Raw genomic sequence first — 13,298 nt, forward strand, 5'->3', positions numbered from 1 at the left:
AGCCTCTGCGAATGTTCATGGGCGGTGGTGATCGTTTACCATCAGGCGAACCACCAGCTCAGTTGCCCGCTATGACATGAAAAATAAAAACCGGATTCGATTATTGTTTTTAAAAACGTCTGAAATATATAATTATCGGAATTTATTGTTACTATTAATAAAATATCATGCTGCTGTGAGTTATTTATATGCAAAAATATAGAGTGTACCTACATTTTAATTGAGGCCATATTATGATGTACCTATTTTTGGAATGAAAACAAGCAGAATTTTATAATATGTTGCAATTCGCATTAAATCGAAAATCCGATCAGAATTGGGCATTCATTGAAATATTGCATTCCATATTGATAACATTCAGTTGAAGAGTTTATATATTATAAAGTATTTAGCGTAATTAACAATAACGAAATACGTGTACGTATTGAAGATTTTCTGTAATCGTCATCATCATCATCAGACCATATTTTGCAGTGAAACAGTCAATTGATGATGGTTCAGGCAAATATGACCACTTATGTTGTTCGACGTCGACCTCAAGATTTTTTCCTTCAGCGTTCCGAACGTTTGTGATGCGAATAGTGTGCAGATAAATTTAAAAATGAATCAATATTAATTTAATATTCCGAGGAACTACTGAATCGCGACCGCTTTTATTGATTGTTTTACAAATATTTTATTTTAATCTTGGTAAAAACTATAAAGAACTTGCGTAAATAAACTGAAAAGAGTACATGAGAAATATTATCGCCTACAAAGTCATAAACTCATCATTAGTATAGGTAATATATTATTATTTAATTCTTCCAATGAGAACTAAAATATTAAATTGAATTCTTCAATTTAGTTACCAAGACCATTTTTAAAAACTTTACTGACAAAAAACTATGACTTTAAATCTTTTTTATAGCCATGTCAGCAGAGAGTTTCCATATTTTAGTCTATGGCAAAGTTTGATTTCCACCGGGAGATGTGGTATTTTGTGAGAAGCTTCAATGCGTAGAATAACTGAGTCTAACTATAAGTGAAACTAATAAAAACAAACGACGTCATAACCAAGTAAAAAACATAACGAAATAAATAATTAATGAATGTATATTTAAAAAATCAAACACGAAAGACAACCTAGAACATTCTTAATGACATTTACTAAGAAATATTCCATAACGAACGCAATTTCTTGCTTTTTTTCAAGGCAAAGGACTTTGACACTTACTGCCTTTTAATATAATCATAGTTACTGTTCTTTTTTTTTGTATGAGTATTTTTGCTGGTTGCAAGTTGTATTAACCTTGCTATTTACATGTGTCATTGATATTTGCGTCAATCGGTTCCTGCATCAAAACATTACCTATTGTAGAGAGAAACATATTTTTAAGTTTTAAAAATCAATACTCACACTCATATTTAATATATTATATAAGTCGTTTTAATAAACTTAAATAGATGAATGAAACACGGGAAGCAGTATTTTTTGTGTTGGACCATTTTTTAAAATTAAACATATAACATTATGTTCCTTTACTCTCTTTATGCAATATCCTATTGTATAAAGAGAGTAAAGTATGATAAATACATTTTATGAATGTTCTTCCTTTTCTTTTTATAATATAATATTGCTCAATGCAAGTTACAAATAGCAATCATTTAAAATGAGTCATATTGAAATAATATTAGTCAGACAAAAAAGCTTGTATAAAAAAAATTAGAGCAAGACAAGAATTACTTACTTGTGCTTTCGTCATATATCATAAAACGCATACTTTGGAAATAAAAATGTGCAGATAAATTGAGAACTCAATTTATTTCTTCTAGCTCCTCTTGTCTCGAACCCCCGACTTTTCGATTGACGTCCATAAATTATTACTAAGCCATCTCTGCTATTTATATATTTATCAGAAATATTTACTCACATATTATAATCACCGTGATAATCTTTAAATTATGTTTTTATAAAAAAACTGATGATGCATAGATAGGTATCCACAACAATTTAAATGCATTTTATGCACGTATACAATATATGAAACTTTCTTTGATTTATTCATTGAATATAAATTCCACTCGTAAATTATTATCGTATTTAATACACATTTCGAACACCAATATTTCACAAATGATATACATGGTATTGGGGAATATGTTTAATGTTATTTGGTGACATATTTCGCTATGCCTTAAAATTTTGCATTGTCTAGTAAGCCTACCCACTGAAAAATTTTAACACGAGATATCAACACTCCAATTCCGCATTGCATGCATTCTTAATCATTCCAGTGGCACTTAAATCGTTACTATATCCTATGCAAATATATATCTACCTCTTATTGATTGATGAAAGAATAGATGAGTGTATTCTGTACAATTTCGACTAAATCATAAATAATATTTAATTACACCAAAACGGTAGAAAAACGTCGACAAACGTGTTTCGTTCAACGCACCGTAACGAAAACAGCTAGGCTACTAAGAATTATAATAGATTTAAATTATTCCCTACTACCGAATATTGTAAGGACTCTCAATAAGAATGCTTCACCCACACATCAAGACTTTATAATTATAATCAAAACGTTATTCTAACCTTCAGTGTATTGATTTTCATCTTTGACTATGTCGTTAATTTTATAGTAGTTTGTGAAGAGCATTGCAGAATTTTGTACTCATGTGTAATATTGCTGGCATCGTATAATATTCAGGAAACCCGTATTATGCAACGTTGCGATCTGGAAATATCTTTATTTTTGTGCAGACGTTCCCACGTTATACCAAGATTTATTGTGTGTTAAACAATATCTTGGATAATATTCTCGTTGAATATATATTCTTACTGGTGTGTAGAAATATTTCTTGCATTATAAATTTTATGTAAAGACAGTTTAATGCTATAATGAAAAATAACGATTTAGTGAAATTTTTGTTCTCTTTTTCGTTTATTTGTGACACAATTTTACCCTTCCCGTTTTATTGGGAAGAAAAAGCCAACACTGTTGGCAAAAGGGCACTAAGAAAATTACGAAATATAAATGATTTGAGGTTAATCCATTTAAATTATATAAGAGTCATTGCTTACTCAAATTTTGTGTCTGAGATGAATGGCCTTTGATTTTAGGTAATACGCTACCTACGGAATTTCCACGTATTAATTAATTTAGGCGAGAAATTTAATAGGACTGAGAACAGCGTTATATTGCTATGGTGATAAATTAATATTTATTAAGTACAGTGAGAGAGGGTTAAGTTGAAAATCATTGACAAATAACATTCTATGAAAAGCGGATTGTAAGCTAGTGTGAACACACACAATGGTAGATATTTAAACTCTTCATTGTTCAATGCACACATAAGAAAAAAACGCATACTCAGAAAAACATTATTCGTACAATTGGCGGCCTTATCGCTTTGAAGCGATTTCTTCCAGGCAACCTTGGGATATATGAAAATGAAAGATTGAAAAGGTTATGTACTTATCTCTGAAAGGCCTGCTTTTTTATTTTAAATATTACGGGTTAATAAACAGCAACTTAGCCCGTGGCTACCCCCGCGTAGTTAAATGTAAAGACAGATAGTGCCGGGGTTTCCCCCGAATAGCGACCGTTCCTTAGGGTTTCTGGGATAAAAGATCAGGCAATTTTGATTGAATAATGTATGACTCATGTGAAATGAATATACTTAGGTAAGTATATAATTTATGAAAAAACTCACTTCTTGGTTTTCATTTTATGAGTTGTACAGGATGTCCTAGGTGGTCAATGAAAAATAGATCAGCTTAGCTGTTAACATAAAAATAACACTTCGATCATACATAGCTCTGTATACCACAGAACCGGTTTTGATTAAATTTGGTACGATGATAGAACTGAACTTGGGACAGGACAAGGATACTTTTTATTGCGGAAAAAAGTGAAGAAGGGGTTGCAAATAGGGGATGAAAGTTTGTATGGAATTTCCTTATTGTCAAACATAAAATCATGTAGGATTCTTTCACACCTAAACCACTTAACTAATTTTGACAAATAGTCCAAACCTTGGGAAAACCTATAGGCTACTCCTTACCATGTCGCGCGATATAACCGAATTCCACGTGGAAAGCTAGTATTCAATATAAAAGGTGTATAAAATGAGTATATTGAAATCTATGGGTGCATAAGTAAACCAGATACCAAGACGTAACAAATCCTTTGTAAACCTTCATCATATTAATCATATATTTGCATAGGGGTAATCCCTAAATGTTTACGCCCCATATAAGGGTTTGCGAAACCCTGCCCTAAAATGTAATTACTAAGAAGTTATACTGTTAATTTAAACCAATGTCTAAGCAACTTTTCATTGTTAATTATTGTTAAAATAGACATAAGCGCTTGACGAGGTTATCGAACTAATTTATCAATGCGACGTAAGATTTTTTTACAAATAAAAAATGTGAGCCGTCACGGGACGCCTGGCAGATGTGAAACATCGACATTATTTTGTAAAAGTAATATGCAGAAAAGAACATATTGTGATAGGAACTAAATATGTCATAATGATAAAATAAAATATTACTTTTTTTTTTCCAGATAACGATGACTATTTATTGAATAAACATTTATTTTCATTAAATACAAAAATTTACTAATTTATTTCAAATCGTGACTACTTAATTCGTATAGCGTGGCGACGCGCCGCCACGGCATGCGTCGCCACGCCAGAAATCAGTTTTACGTGCGGCTATAGACGTTTCACATCAATAACCTCTATTATAATGAGAATTAAATCAGTCGCTTTAATTGGCGACTTAATGTACTATTATATACATATTGTTTCACTAGATATATATTTAATCCTTCAACCATATAAATTTAACGAATATGTTATCAAGGGCAGACATTGAGACAATACGACGTTATTAAAAAAGCTTAGTATTGAAATTGTAAAATAATTCTGACTATGAAATTCGTATTAAAACTAATTATTATTTTATATTTTTAATGTTACAGCGGGCTACCGAGTGGTTCGCCTTACGGTCACAATCGCTCATGGTCATTTGTTTAGATAGGGCCTCTACAAATGCGTTGCCCGCTTTTGAGGGACAAGGGATGAGGAAAAGCTTGACGACGGAAAGAAAGAAAAGGATTGGAAAGGATAGGGAAGCGAGCTCGACTCCAACATTCAAATATCGAATATTTTTATTCATTATAAAATGCTACATTTAAGAATAAATTAAGTCGTTTTATTGTTTATATATTCATAAATGTGGCTGTACGTAGCATTAATTATTTCATTATAATACAAAGGTTAAATTTATTTATAGTTGGAAAGAAAATAACTACTTTCTGGGTACAAATATCGACATTACACTAGACTGATAATAATTAATCCAACATTTATTGCATAATACATCGAGAAAAACTGTCCTATAATATAATATATCAATCATTCAATTATAAATTGGGAATATTAAGAAAAAAACAATTTTTTCATGTAAATGAAATGGAAAAATAGCAAAATGTGCAAACAGTGCGATTTGATTTTAAGTTGTCCGAAACTGGTATTAAAAAATGTGTATACACGTTGAATATAACGCAATAAAAAAAATCTAAAGATATATTAACCCCAATAGTGTTATGGCTATACCATATATCAATAACACTTATAGAGTACATTAAAACGATATAAGAATGAATGACAAATACGGGTTTCCCGCACATAAACAAAGCTCACAGATTTAGACAATCGTGTAAACACAATTGCAATTAGCACACAAAGTGCGCTGTTATGGGCCGCCATTAAAATTTTAAATTGCTACACTCGTTTGCGCGATTTAAGTGAGTAGGTACGTATAGCGTGTGTGCTATTCAACCTCTGATTTAATACACGCAAAGGTGTATTGCGATATGATACTATTATGATTCATTGATATAAGTGGAAATTTACAAACAGGCAGTTGTTTGTGCAACCATGTATTAGTAATTTGGTACTTTATAATATTAATAAAATTTCAATTAAGGCAAACAATGCAGCAGGTACATTTGTTTTATCTAGTGATCGATATATTTAGGGTTACAGTTTTTCGCCCGCGTCTTCTTCCTTCCTCGATGGAAATTTCCAAAGAAATGAGATGTTTCACTCAAGACTGTGCACACAAGACTGTGGCAAAAAATTGCCTGTTATTGTTAAGCTTCCTAATTATCTTCAGACTCAGAAATCACACCTTAAAAACGCTTAAAGGAACGCGTATCAGACACACTTTTGCAGCCTATTTTAGAATGTTAGTATTAGAATACGTATTTTAATAAATTAGTAGACTGAAGTTATAGTTATAAGATAATTTATTAGATGATCAGCTGCCTATATTCAACTGCTTTAGCGATTCGTTGATAATGCATTCCGTTGGCGTGGAGTTTCTGTGATGTAAACTTTCCTATGTGTTTTTGGGGCTAAATTTTAACCATATCGGTTGAATGATTTAAGCACAAATAGACAGTTACTTGCTTGTTATTGTAAAGGGTGTGTGGGTATTAATAACTACTTGAATAATTAATCTTTTTATGTAGGATATTAATTAGAAAGTACTTGACATTGTCTATATTATTGGCGAACGGATTTGATAAGGTTTAAATTAGATATAATATATATAGAACAAAAAAAAAATATTGTTTTGTTTTTTATTTGTCTTTTTTACCTTCACATCACAATGTAGAGATTTTATGGTATGATTTTTGATTTAACGTGGTGAAAGATGATTAATTTTTTTTCAGACTTTCAATTAGATGTCAATGAAAGACTTTAGTATTCTATGTATTGTTGTATATTAGATACAAGCGTTCAGCCCCGGCTTCGCCCGTGATGCACATAGATAAATAACCTATAGCACTCAGGGATCACATACAAATGCGACGTTGAACTCATTTCTAAATTCGTCCCGTAGTTTCCGATATGAACGCGTTCAAACAAACGAACTCTCGAGATTTGTATTAATAGTTTGGATACTTTTTTGTGTTGTGATTATAAAATATTGTACATGGTTCATAAGATAAACTTGACTTGAAATACTGGAATGGTTGGATAAGTGTTCCAGCCAGTTCCTAGCTCCCATTACATACATAAGACTTGCAAAACGAGAATATGTGTAGTTTATAAATAACTAGGGTTTGCTTTACTCGTACAAAGAAATATCCATGCATGTGAGAAGTTTCACCACAGTGAGAAGTAGATTTCAATACTCACTAATTAAATACACTATTAAATGGATTATGAGGACATACGTGATGGAGTTATCCATAACTTCGCTTATTTTATGAACTTTTACAAAAATCAAAAAAATCTCAACACGGTAAAGATAGAAGCGAAATATATTTCGTGCAGATTCTTCATAAACATTAAGCGCTAGAAGCGAAAGGAGCCAATATCATAGTCCTTTATATCAAACCTTCCATTCATACAAACTGCATCAACTTTTTGAGGAGATGCCAGCAGCGCGTGTTGCAGGCATCAGTAGTAAAAGGTGCTTCAAATATTTACATTCACACAGTTTTGAGCAGCATTTTTTATCTATATGTGGGGTTTATGCTAGGTTTAATACGAGGCTTTAGTTGACGATATGTATGCGAGTCGCAAAACTAGTCAGAATTCAAATAAAGTAATGAACAAAAAACATATTATTTAAGTCTTACTTTTCTCTGAAAGATATAATTAAATATCTATTCTATATTAAGACCGAATGTATTTTTATATCCCAAAAGAAGAAGCAGCTTTTAATTGTATTCTAAATTTAGCAACGAAACAACCGAAATAAACAATGGGTAATTTTTCGAGATAAAGAATGTAAACAAACATTTAAGGATTCGGTACATGTTTTTATATTATTATACACAACACATATGTTTTTATACTATTTTCACCTCACCGATCACCACCGTCCATCATCATTCGCAGAAGAAATTCGACTAAAACAAACAATATCCACTAACAATTAACCACACTTATATTATAAATGTGAAAGTTTGTTTGTTGTAATTACATGAATTGTTAAAATGTTACAACTAGTATTATAACTTTCATCCATTTTATCTTGTAAAATCAATTTTATCTTTATCTCGCTTTGACATTAGCCATTTAAAGTTTATCAGACGTCCAAACCAACTGCTTTGTTTTAAATTGTCCTTATTTCTTACAACAATAAATTGTGTTCCATGAAAAGCTATCCATTCTTATGCTTCTATTTATATTATTAACCAACAGCAGGCACCAACTGCTCACAATAAAAATAAATACACAAAGATACCAATATTCAATGTGTTTTGTGGTGATTGTCCAGAGGTAAACGGGCGTCAGGCGACCCATCATCCCCTTTACCGACTATTACACCGAAAAAGTCGAAAAGATAAAATTAGAGATAATTATAAAAACATCATAACTAACCTAACCTTAAAATTTTTTATTTTATGAATACCAAAGGGCCCTCTGGACAAATATCACAAAGCACTTTATTGGAATAATTAATAGAGTTTTAATTCTCTAAATATAAAGAGAATGAACAAATTAAGTTGATGGAATTATGAACATAATATAAGTAGATTAAACATTTGGATATTTTAAATTAATTAAATCAAAACTTTGATATGCTTATGAATATGAATATACTAGCTGCGCCCCGCGGTTTCACCCGCGTAAGTCCGTATCCCGTAGAAATATTGGGATAAAAAGTTTACTATATGTTATTCCAGTTGTCCAGCTGTCTACGTACCAAATTTTATTGCAATCGGTTCTACAGTTTTTGCGTGAAAGAGCAACAAACACACACACATCCTTACAAACTTTCGCATTTATAATATTTGTACGATTATAGATCACATTTTCAAAATATATTATAATACACTTTAATGTACAGCGGAATAGACAAATTATAGGTTTTAGGTATAGATATCAATTGGTTAATCTAATTTGGAATTAATTTTTAGATGAGATATTATTTTTCTATTCATACTTATTGGTGGGTGTGGTGTTAGTCCAAGGGGCTTTTTGTCTTCAGAAAGTACGTACGCAACCCCGGACACCCCGAGCCACTACTATTACTATTGTGTTCTATTCCCTTGTTCCTTCACGACTTTCCAATTCTTATCATCATCCTCTTGCATCAATTCCTTCCTTCCTTTTTTCCCTCTTTTCGGAGAGACGGACTCCGTTAGCATTGGTTTGCAGTCCGTATAGGAGAAGGAAAACTCAGGATTGGAGCCTCCGTAAGGCGGATGTTTGATCCAATCAAACGAACGGCAAACTCCTGCAGCTTCTGTACCTAGCGATAAGGCCGCCTTTTGCTTACTCAATGTAGTTCAGTTTTTCTTTCTTTTTTATAAGCAATAAAGAATTTCATTTCATTTCAGCTTATGTGATTCCATACGTAATGAGTACTCATTCCTATGGATCCAGTCAGCGACGCCGAGAGGGTGACATGGTTATGTGTTACGTGGAAATGGAGATTAAAATGTACCTGCGTAATATGCATGATATAATAATATTTCACAGATTGAATAGGCCAACCACGACGGCGAATGTACAGAAATACAGAACTAGCCATTTAATTTTTTGCTTCTAATTATAAAAAAGTGTTAATTTCTTCAATATATCTCAAATTACTCCAACCAATAGTTATCACCACATTATGTGTACTATAAGTTTTTTATTCTTGCAAATATCACAAAAGTTTCGAATTAGTACTCTTTATAACAAAAGAACATCAATAGCTGTTTATTGTACATTTCTCTGTTCAGCACTATTTCAGAATACCTGGGAGCCAGCTGAAACTTAAATTCCCGTGAAATGGCATGAATTCATCTCCCTAACCCGCTTGTCTAAACTGTTACTAAATAACAAACCGGTTTAATGCGCTCCGAAATTCTAAATGTAGCAGCAATAGTTGAATGTGAATTAAAATTGGATAATTTGAACATAGAACTTTCATCTGACTCGTTAGCCATTGCAGACATAATCCTACTAATATTATAAATGCGAAAGTTTGTACGGATGTGTGTGTGTTTGTTACTCTTTCACGCAAAAACTACTGAACCGATTGCAATGAAACTGGGTACGTTGACAGCTGGACAACTAGAATAACATATAGGCAACTTTTTGTCGCGATATTCCTACGGGATACGGACTTACGCGGATGAAACCGCGGGGCGCAGCTAGTCATTAGTAATGCTGTTCACCAGTTCTATTCGTTAAAGAACCTTTTATTTATTTTTGTATGAGTGACATTCTAATAGCTTTCTTCTAATTTATATACTTATGAGCAATAACGCTGAACGGACTATATACTGTGGGAGTCGAGCACGCTTCGGCAATAATCGGGCCACCTTGCACCGGAGAAGTATCACACCCCCACAGGAGACAGAACAGGCAAAAGAAATGACATAAACATTTCAATTTGCCTTCCTGTATATTTGTATGATGCCTTTAAATAAAAATTATATATATGTATATATAACATACGTGGTGTATAAAAAAGTATCACATTCATAATCCTCCCTTACCTAAGTTGTTCAAAATTAAACAAACTGTATTATATTTATTTATAATTGAAATGATTGTAATTTATTATACGCTATATAACTATAATGATTGTAATTCATATAGCGCTGATTATGTGTAAAAGCGAGTTTCGTCGTACATGTATATGAACAAACAGACTGTGTGATAACAATCACGCAGAGTACATTTTGAATTTCAAATTCTGTTAGGGGCGGATTATTTGTGGCTTTACACAGGGCTAAGAGTTGATATTAATTGTTAATGGGATAACCCGGTCATACCAGATGTTTACTGATAAATATTCCAAGCTAATAACCAGGTCAAGAGGCATTCTATAAATATACGTGTGATGGAATATAAGAGATTTCTCTATTATTCTATAGCAGTGCTGTCTTTATTTTTATTATTATTCATGTTACTAGGCTATTAAATAAATTATACAAAAGTTTTGATAGTATAGTTGACGTTGTGTACAAATTATGACTTTCTTAAAAATACTGCTGCTACTATTTATTAATATGATAATATATTTATAATGTTTTTCAAATGTAAGAGCGGGCACCTGATAGTTTGTTTGGGTAAACGATCAGCACAATTATAGTGACAGGACACTGCAAATGCGTTAGCCACTTTTAGGAAAGACTAGACGAAGGAAATATTGCGAAGGATGTGTGATGGGAAAATGGTCTCACACTCCCCCACTCAATAATTTGCATGAATTCGCACGTAGCGAAATAGCAACTGCATATTACTATATCACGCCGATCTTCTGTGGGGGTATATATTACTCGGTGGGAGCTGGCCTATCATGCATACATGCATGCATGCCAAGCTTACATAACTATAAAGTTTGAGTTGATCAACCATTAAAAAGTTTCATCAAAAAGTGATACATAATTATCTCTATTCTATAGGAACATTAACTTTTATAATTAGTACTATAATGGCAGATTGACTTAAAACTCTAAACTCTCAAGTCAACTATGCAGTAGATACGCCCAGCTGTGAATAGGCAATTATATCAAAGCAGTTAAGATAACGCTATTCTAACGATGTCAAAGACAGCTGTACGAAACTTTAGGCTTTGATTTAGCGGCATTAAAGTAGTTAATTCGTTTCTTTATATTGTATAAGCAAAAATGAAATGAAATTACTTATGTATCTACATATTTAAGAATTTCTTAAACCCTGTTTTGTTCCATGTGTTATTAAACTATTAAGACAAAACCGTATTTCGCTTTATATTCAATGGTAGATCGATACGTATATGAAAAATGTTTTTAATGAATAGATAAAATACGCTATCGCAACAAAAAAATCGAAAGATATGCGATTTGTAAATATCATGTGCTAGGTTTTTTTCATTGTTTATTATTATTTTTTTTGTTTTATTAACAAACAATTGTTATGTATACAACAATCCTTTAAGTAATAATCACAGTATTGTGATAACCACGAAAAATTGAATGAAAATTGTTTAACACGAAAACGAAAAGCCCAATCTTTAAAGTAATACGCGGAGAACGTCGAAGGCGTCTAAACGCCTATCTCATGTGAAGCCTGCATATTCAGGACACGTTAACTTAGTACTAAAGCTAACTTGTGCTCCTCGAAAATGGTCTTATTTCCGTATTGAAGAGGAAAATCGCTAAATCAGTTCCGCTCCGTTCCATATCAGACTTGTAAGAAAACTCTGGCTACAGGCTCTTCACATAAATACGATATCAGAGAATATGTATAGGTAGACTAGTACGATGTTTTCCTAGCATTTATATAAAATATGTATTCGCTAAGAAACATGAGTTATTTCGTGTTTGAACAATAAGTGAAGGATAGAATATTTTCGATCATTAGATGGGTTTGGAACCCACGACTTGTCTTAACGTGACGACGCCTCATTCAGCAATCCAATTTCTTCTACTCTTTCGTTTTATTTGTCTAAAGAATCATACCCCACTATTATGTATGTAAGAAACATTTCTATTATTACAATACTGTACGTAATGTATTATGCTGCCTGTGATTGTATCAAAGGATCTCATCCTTACATGAATTTGAATTTTTAGTTTTGTTTATTCTATTCTATTAATATTTATCACTAGCTGACCTGGCGAACTTCGTAACGCCATTGACCTTTATTCGAAACATTTATCCGTATTTTTTACCATTTAAACTTTCCGTGGACTATTATGAATGCATCAAAACCAAAATTATCAAAATTGGCCCAGCCGTTCTCGAGTTTTAACGAACAGCAATTGATTTTTATATACAAGTTTGCAGTGAATGTTAGATAATAAAAAAAATACCGTATATGTTTTCTTGTATTAATTACTCGAAGATTGTTTTGTCTCAATTCATCGACAGATTTTTGCTCCTTTGTACATTTTCACATAGTGTGAAGAATTGTTATTTTGATACCATATCTTCTGCATTCAAACTGTAACTGAACTGTTTTTCAAAGCAAAGAACGACACAACTGCACATCATTATTTTAATGATAAAATAAACAGTATCCGCACGAAAAGTACAGTGAATCTACAAAAATTGTTTAATCTAGCTGAAGTGGTACAATAATAAAAATCGTGCTGCACACATCAATATTAATAAACAACATTCTATATCAATTAGGACATATCTGTAATGTAAAATAGTATCGCAGCATATAATTTTAACATGATGTTTGACATTTTCTCCCCACACAAATGATCTCACCTACTTTCCTATTACCAATGATATGAGAAAGTAGGATATTACAAAATAACTCATTAAAAGGAATATGATCA

This window comes from Zerene cesonia, chromosome 18, assembly GCF_012273895.1.
Source record: "Zerene cesonia ecotype Mississippi chromosome 18, Zerene_cesonia_1.1, whole genome shotgun sequence".
Classification (NCBI taxonomy): Eukaryota; Metazoa; Arthropoda; class Insecta; order Lepidoptera; family Pieridae; genus Zerene; species Zerene cesonia.